We start from the raw sequence: 8,297 nt of genomic DNA, 5'->3' as shown, positions 1-8,297 counted from the left end.
CTAAGTCATGAATATAGATGTTTTATTTATTTGTATTAAACAATAAACCAGGTGATGATATCAGGGACATATGTCTCTGTCATATTTACTATCTAGTGTAAAATGTTATTGCATTTTTAACTCATGATGGTGAGTAATTAAAGGCAAACAAATAAAACACCAGATCTGTCGAGGATTACTTTAATTAAAATAGGCACAAGCCAATTGTGGTGACAATCACATTAGAGTCTATTGAATAAGGATTGTCCATTTAAAATACATGAATGGGTTAAGCTCCAGGTAAGGTCTCTGCTTAGCTCTGTTGAACTTTTTTTAAACTGGTGATGTCACATCACAATGCATCCTGGGGGATTCTGGGCCGCATGGCTGTGCACTCGCACTCCTCTCTCTGTGGAGGTGTGGCAGAGGGCTCTTCTCCCTTGCCCTTGGTCTGGCAGATGGGGCAGCAGGCGGTGTGGCCGCCCTGTCTGCAGGCAGAGCAGGAAAGGACCAGCTGGCAGCAGAAGTGTGTGGAGCATAGCTGGTACTGGTCCCACAGAGAATTGCAGTACCTACACCCTGCACACAGAGGAAGGGGAGAGGAATGTTGATGAACAGGGCCTGGTTTCCCAAAAGCATCTTAAGGCTGCATTCATCGTTTAAACCTTCGTAGGAGCATTGTTAAATCTCAGAGCTGTTTCCCAAAACCATTGTTACTAAAGTTGCGCTTGAAAAAGCTTGTTATTTAACAACTGCCTCAGACCACTCAGAACAGTTAAGTATGTCATTACATGCTTTTTTTGCGTTTCCACGTCACTTTATACACAGAAATCTCTGCTAAACACAAAATCAAGATGTTCATCTGTCTTTCTGTGACGGCCAATAACTTCAGAACAAATGTGACCGCGACTACAAATACAAAGTTGACGATTTCTTTGCATAACAAGAGAAGGGTATCAAGGCTTCAAGTGAAAACTGAGATGACTGTATTAAAATATAAATACAGTCTAGGCTACATAGGCCTATAAATTAAATTATTATAAAATACATTTCATGTTCATTCAATTGAGTTTTATTTAGCAATTTGTGCGCTACCGTCTGTGATTTGTGCCTCAATATATTTAATGTGTAACATGTGAGCAATGATGTGCCAAATCGTTATTTTGTGCATTATTATAGCGTAAGCATTAGAATAAGCCGGCTCAATATTTGTAGCCATAGGTGATATCGCTCTAAGAGCTAATTCGTCATAAGTATTGTGGAATAATTGTAATGTTAAGGTAAGATTGTAAAGGCAGAACGCTGATCCTAGAGCAGTGCTTCCTTTCTTTTGATCCTATCAGTATTGACACATGCCTCAACGACGCACTTAGCAAACGTTCTCTCTGCATGGCGCTTTGGGAATCGCATGTTACATCTTCGGCTGTTGTAGAAAAGATGCGTGGTTAAAACACTCGTAAGCCTAAATTCCATCGCTTTCAGGAAATTGGACCCTGGTCTCTCGTTCTAACAGGAATGGTGAACCATATGTTGGAATGCTGGGTTTGCTACTGCTTACATTAAAAAAAACATTGTGGTGATCATAAAGTCTTAAGGGCAATTCATAGTTAACATAGACCTGAGATGATGTCACTGTTGGAGGAGATTGCAAAGCGCTCGTCAAACACAAACAGTTTGCCGCGATAGAAGCCCTCAGGGAATTGTTCCAGGTACTTATGAATGCCACCTTTCAGCTGATAAACTTCTTTACACACATGCTAGAAGTAGGAAATAAACACAAACACTTTGTTTAGGTTGAGCTTTTTGGTTGGATAAAGTGTGTTTGAAATATTCCAATTATATACTGTCACTGTGCAAAACCTGAAAGGTAGGCTTACTTTTGAGCGGAGATAGGCTGAGCCGCGTTCACAGTGAATGCCACCGGTACAGTACACAAGGACCTTCTTGCCTCGAAAGAGGTCAAGGTTCTGGTCAACGTAATCGGGGAAGTAACTGAATTTTCAGATGTTAGGGGCCAAACATTGGCTGAACTGGCCCTGAAAACAAAAACATATTTAACCTGCCATTATCTTTATTACTCTATTCGATACACTTTAAAAATACATAAATAACCAAGTGGGATACAAACATATGCAGTCAAAAGCAATACTTACAATTCTACTCTCGTAGAAGTTCCGGCAGTCCAGCAGTATTGTATCATTGCAAGAGTCACCTTTTGACAAAAGAGCCTCCACTTCTTTGTGGAATTCTTCAGGTTCCAATTGAGTACCTAGGTGGTAAAAAGAGGATTAACTCAGGGCCATATTCAACCATAACCACTTACTGGTTCCATCATCTCAAATAACATATTTGTATTTTATTTTACAGTTTATTTATCCGTTATTTTACCAGGTAAGCAACGACCTGGGGAATAGTTACAGGGGAGAGGAGGGGGATGAATGAGCCAATTGTAAACTGGGGATTATTAGGTGACTGTGATGGTTTGAGGGCCAGATTGGGAATTTAGCCAGGACACCAGGGTTAACACCCCTACTCCTACGATAAGTGCCATGGGATCTTTAATGACCTCAGAGAGTCAGGACACCCGTTTAACGTCCCACCCTACAAATATGCAACGCAGACGTACAAAAGACACACATGTTGTTTACCTGCTAGACTGTAGGAAAGGGAATCAGGGTCCACTCCCATTGGCACTATTTCCTTGTAGACTCCAACCCTCAGGTCACAAAAACACTCTGCACCCCCATTGCTGGTCTAAGGGGAAACAGAAAGACATATTGAGCATTGACAACAACACTTGGGCGATTCCACGCCAGTACAGCCCGAAAATATTTAAGGTTTCTTAGATTGTTATAGCAATTTTCACATAGTAACTTCATTGGGACGAAGAAAGTTTGAAATGCTTTTTACAATTGTATCACAGTTTGAGAAAGTCATGATGAAAATGGCCATTTATAAGGCCCTTTTTAGACCTACACATGCCGCCTCCTGTAAGACCCTATGATCTGTGAAATGTACATGATACAGACAACATCTTGGTGTCATTATACTCCTAACAAACAGAGTCTGTCTAGATTCAAAAACACACTTTTTTTTACATTAATTTGTTCCACATTTAATTCAAATATTCACTAGAATTATAATTTCTCAAAAGTACCCTTTTTGATTTCATTCATTTCAATTTCTAAGCATTAAATGGATCAAATATTTAAGTACCAGAGAACCCATTCTGGAAAGTTGACATGTTTGAAGAGTATATCGTTCCAAACAATATGTTAAAAAAAAAAAATATATATATATATATATATATATACAGTGCCTTGCGAAAGTATTCGGCCCCCTTGAACTTTGCGACCTTTTGCCACATTTCAGGCTTCAAACATAAAGATATAAAACTGTATTTTTTTGTGAAGAATCAAAAACAAGTGGGACACAATCATGAAGTGGAACGACATTTATTGGATATTTCGAACTCTTTTAACAAATCAAAAACTGAAAAATTGGGCGTGCAAAATTATTCAGCCCCTTTACTTTCAATGCAGCAAACTCTCTCCAGAAGTTCAGTGAGGATCTCTGAATGATCCAATGTTGACCTAAATGACTAATGATGATAAATACAATCCACCTGTGTGTAATCAAGTCACCGTATAAATGCACCTGCACTGTGATAGTCTCAGAGGTCCGTTAAAAGCGCAGAGAGCATCATGAAGAACAAGGAACACACCAGGCAGGTCCGAGATACTGTTGTGAAGAAGTTTAAAGCCGGATTTGGATACAAAAAGATTTCCCAAGCTTTAAACATCCCAAGGAGCACTGTGCAAGTGATAATATTGAAATGGAAGGAGTATCAGACCACTGCAAATCTACCAAGACCTGGCCGTCCCTCTAAACTTTCAGCTCATACAAGGAGAAGACTGATCAGAGATGCAGCCAAGAGGCCCATGATCACTCTGGATGAACTGCAGAGATCTACAGCTGAGGTGGGAGACTCTGTTCATAGGACAACAATCAGTCGTATATTGCACAAATCTGGCCTTTATGGAAGAGTGGCAAGAAGAAAGCCATTTCTTAAAGATATCCATAAAAAGTGTTGTTTAAAGTTTGCCACAAGCCACCTGGGAGACACACCAAACATGTGGAAGAAGGTGCTCTGGTCAGATGAAACCAAAATTGAACTTTTTGGCAACAATGCAAAACGTTATGTTTGGCGTAAAAGCAACACAGCTGAACACACCATCCCCACTGTCAAACATGGTGGTGGCAGCATCATGGTTTGGGCCTGCTTTTCTTCAGCAGGGACAGGGAAGATGGTTAAAATTGATGGGAAGATGGATGGAGCCAAATACAGGACCATTCTGGAAGAAAACCTGATGGAGTCTGCAAAAGACCTGAGACTGAGACGGAGATTTGTCTTCCAACAAGACAATGATCCAAAACATAAAGCAAACTCTACAATGGAATGGTTCAAAAATAAACATATCCAGGTGTTAGAATGGCCAAGTCAAAGTCCAGACCTGAATCCAATCGAGAATCTGTGGAAAGAACTGAAAACTGCTGTTCACAAATGCTCTCCATCCAACCTCACTGAGCTCGAGCTGTTTTGCAAGGAGGAATGGGAAAAAATGTCAGTCTCTCGATGTGCAAAACTGATAGAGACATACCCCAAGCGACTTACAGCTGTAATCGCAGCAAAAGGTGGCACTACAAAGTATTAACTTAAGGGGGCTGAATCATTTTGCACGCCCAATTTTTCAGTTTTTGATTTGTTAAAAAAGTTTGAAATATCCAATAAATGTCGTTCCACTTCATGATTGTGTCCCACTTGTTGTTGATTCTTCACAAAAAAATACAGTTTTATATCTTTATGTTTGAAGCCTGAAATGTGGCAAAAGGCGCAAAGTTCAAGGGGGCCGAATACTTTCGCAAGGCACTGTATATATATATATATATATACACAAAATAAGCAAAATCAAAAAGGGTACTTTTGAGATACTAATATTTTTAATGTTGAAAAAATAAATGTGAACATTATCATTTCGGGATCTTGACATACTCCATATTTGAGATCACACTATTAAAGGAGTAAAATGCAATGGTGTAATGGTGCCTGGAGAAGTGGGTATACTCAAATGTTGCTAAATATTTCCCAGACGTCCTGCCCGGCGAAGGAAAGGCACCTCGTGTGAAAAATTCTATGACAAACAGTGACACACACAATGAACTAACGTGATAAATCCCATATTGGTCTTTCACAGTCAGGCCAACCAAAGCTGTACTGTGCAGTAGGCTAATAATAGGCCAACTATTGAAACAGATAAATCAGGCTATCAACTGTCAGAAATTCATAGGTTTCGGATTTTCGCTCTCAACAAAAAGAAAAGATGTTCTATGTCCATAAAAATGATTAAACCACATCAGGAGACCACTTTTGAGGTTGGGGGAAAATCCAAGATTTTTATTTTTTTGGACGTAGTTACCCTTTAATTCAAGCGAACAGGCACCTATAGCACTGTTTGGTTATATGTGTTTCTGTAGCACGAGTTGCAGTTTGAAAAACAAATAGCCACTGGATTGATTTTGCCAGGTAGGCATAGGCTACTTTGTAGCTAGTTAACATTTAATTGAGAACATTTTTTGGGAAAGCTTCTCCATCTACAAGACAATGGTTAGGCCTATTGTTGGCGTCGCTATATTTTTCCTGTTCTTTAATTGTTTAAAACTGGACATTTACTTCATATAGTGAGGCATGTCTTGCCTTGCTTCAAAGAATACTGAGCAAAAATATAAATGCAACATGTAAAGTGCTGGTCCCATGTTTCATGAGCTGAAATAAAAGATCACAGAAATGTTCCATATGCACAAAAAGCTTATTTCTCTAAAATGTTGTGCACAATTTGTTTACATCCCTGTTAGTGAGCATTTTACCCTTTGTCAAGATAAGCCATCCACCAGATAGGTGTGGCATATCAAAAAGCTGATTAAACAGCATGATCATTACACAGGTGGACCTTGTGCTGGGGACAATAAGAGGCCACTCTAAAATGTGCAGTTGTTACACAACACCACAGATGTCTGAAGTTTTGAGGGACAGTACAATTGGCATATCCACCAGAGCTGTTGCCAAAGAATTGAATGTTCATTTCGCTACAATAAGCCGCCCCCCCAACGTCGTTATTTAAGAATTTGTCAGTATGTCCAACCCAGGACCTCCATATCCGGCTTCTTCACCTGCTGGATCGTCAAAGGGATGAGGGGTGCTGAGGAGTATTTCCGTCTGTAATAAAGCCCTTTTGTGGGGAAAAACTCATTATTATTGGCTGAGGCTGGCTCCCCAGTGGGTTTGCCTGGCTCCCAAGAGGGTGGGCCTATGCCCTCGCAGGCCCACCTATGGCTGCACCCCGACCCAGTCATGTGAAATCCATAGATTAGGGCCTAATTTATTTATTTAAAATGGACTGATTTCTTTATATGAACTGTAATTGTTGCATTTATATTTTTGTTCAGTATAGCTTATAGACAAAATCCCACCATAGAAATGGGGAGGTAATTATTTTATAATGACTTCCTTTCCTGTTCTTTTGGTTCTTTCAAGTTTCTTTCATTGTCCAGCAGTTAAAGGCATTATCCTAGTCATTATCAACCCATGATAGTTGTTGCATCTTTTCTAAATTCCTAAAGGAAATGTTCATCTCTGTCCATGTGCATTTTATAACGGGGTTTACCCATAAATTGCATTTTTGAACATTCGCGCATAGGCCTACCACCATGTGCACATTGCTGCGCCTAAAATGTGAAGAAATAATAGTTCAAGATTTTAAGCTAAACATTCTGATCGGTTCCATCAGCCTTATTGATACGGTGTATTCCTCCACTACACTACTTTGATATGCATCGTAGGGATTAAGTGAGTATACGCAATGCCCACTGAAAAACAAGTGGATATACAGCATATACCCGAGTATACCCTCCACTACACTGGTAAAATGACACCAAGATGTCTGTATCATGTACGCCTCATGGATCATAGGGCCTCACAGGAGGCCTGTAAAGGTCTAAAATGAGCCTAAAAATGGCCACTTATCATGATTTTCTCATAACTTTTGCCAATTTTACTTGCCCCAAACTGAAGCCTTTCTTTTTTACCTTAAAGTCTTCTTTTTCCATTATATTGAAGATTGGATGGCAGCACATTGCCTTGATGTACAAGCCAGTCGCCACTTTTGTGCCTCCAACTGTTCCATTGATCCCCTCAGTTGCCACTCTCACCTGTAGAAATTGTATGATAACTGAATGTAAACACACACACATACATACATACATACATATATACATATATATATATATATATATATATAAACATCTGTTTATAAGCCAAGACTCTGTAATTCTGTTACCTTGCCAGTTAACTGGAGTTCTTCACAAAGGGCCTTTTGCCAAGCACAGATGAGCTGTGGATTTGCCAGCTGACAGTAGCAGTAGAGCAGAAGAACCTCGCCTGGGCCACTTTACAGATTACAAGAAACAGAGCATGAGAAGGAATTGATTTCATAGAGTACTATACAGTCTAATGTAATAACTCCCATACTTGTGAAGCTGGTCACCAGTGATGTGACTGGTGTCAGGTATCCAGGAGGAAATGTCCACTGGCTCTTTCTCTGTTGATTTTTGTTGTGAAGTGGCTTCTTTCTCAATCTGGCTCAGTAAAACCTCAAATGTGGACTGGGTAAGCTGGTGAATGTCAGTGTCATGAGTCCTTGCCACATGTTTGTGGATGGAAGAAAGTTCCTTGAAGGTCTGGCCACAGCAATTCCAAACTGTTGTTGAAGCTCTTTTGGATGTACCAAATGTCTGCAAGATGAGAGATACGTCTCCATTATGACATACAATAACCAGCACTTTAGCAAGCCAATAAAATAGACAGTTTCTTACACCCACCCTCCTCTTACAGAATGAGTAGTACTTTCGTAGAGTTGCAGAAAGTTTGAGTTTTTCTTGTTTTAAATCATGGGGGGCAGGGGTGTCAACATCTATGTTAATTAACTGCCATATCATCGGTTGTCATCATGTCCCCTCTTCTTTCTGTGGCTAGACCTTTTCTAGAGTGATAACGTTATTTGCTAAGTTGATAATAAAGATAATGTCACTTAGCATACAGTTGAAGCTAGCCCCCATGCCTTGTTTAGTTTATGTCAGCAATTAAAACATTAAACGAAGCAAATAACCTTTGTACCCGAGTTTATCACCAAAGCCAACAAAATGTAGCTATAAATTAACACTACTAGCTAGCTAACTTACGTTAGGACACACCGGCGATGACA

General features: G+C 39.7%; 1 pseudogene; it reads right to left on the bottom strand.

Annotated features, from left to right (window-relative positions):
- Positions 1–168: 168 nt before the first annotated feature.
- Positions 169–8,285, bottom strand: LOC139390959 (thiosulfate sulfurtransferase/rhodanese-like domain-containing protein 2; annotated as a pseudogene).
- Positions 8,286–8,297: the final 12 nt, after the last annotated feature.

Source organism: Oncorhynchus clarkii, chromosome 31 (genome assembly GCF_045791955.1).
Source record: "Oncorhynchus clarkii lewisi isolate Uvic-CL-2024 chromosome 31, UVic_Ocla_1.0, whole genome shotgun sequence".
NCBI lineage: Eukaryota > Metazoa > Chordata > Actinopteri > Salmoniformes > Salmonidae > Oncorhynchus > Oncorhynchus clarkii.
Note: the sequence above shows the minus strand (reverse complement) of the source record. Positions and strands in the feature narration are given on the sequence as shown.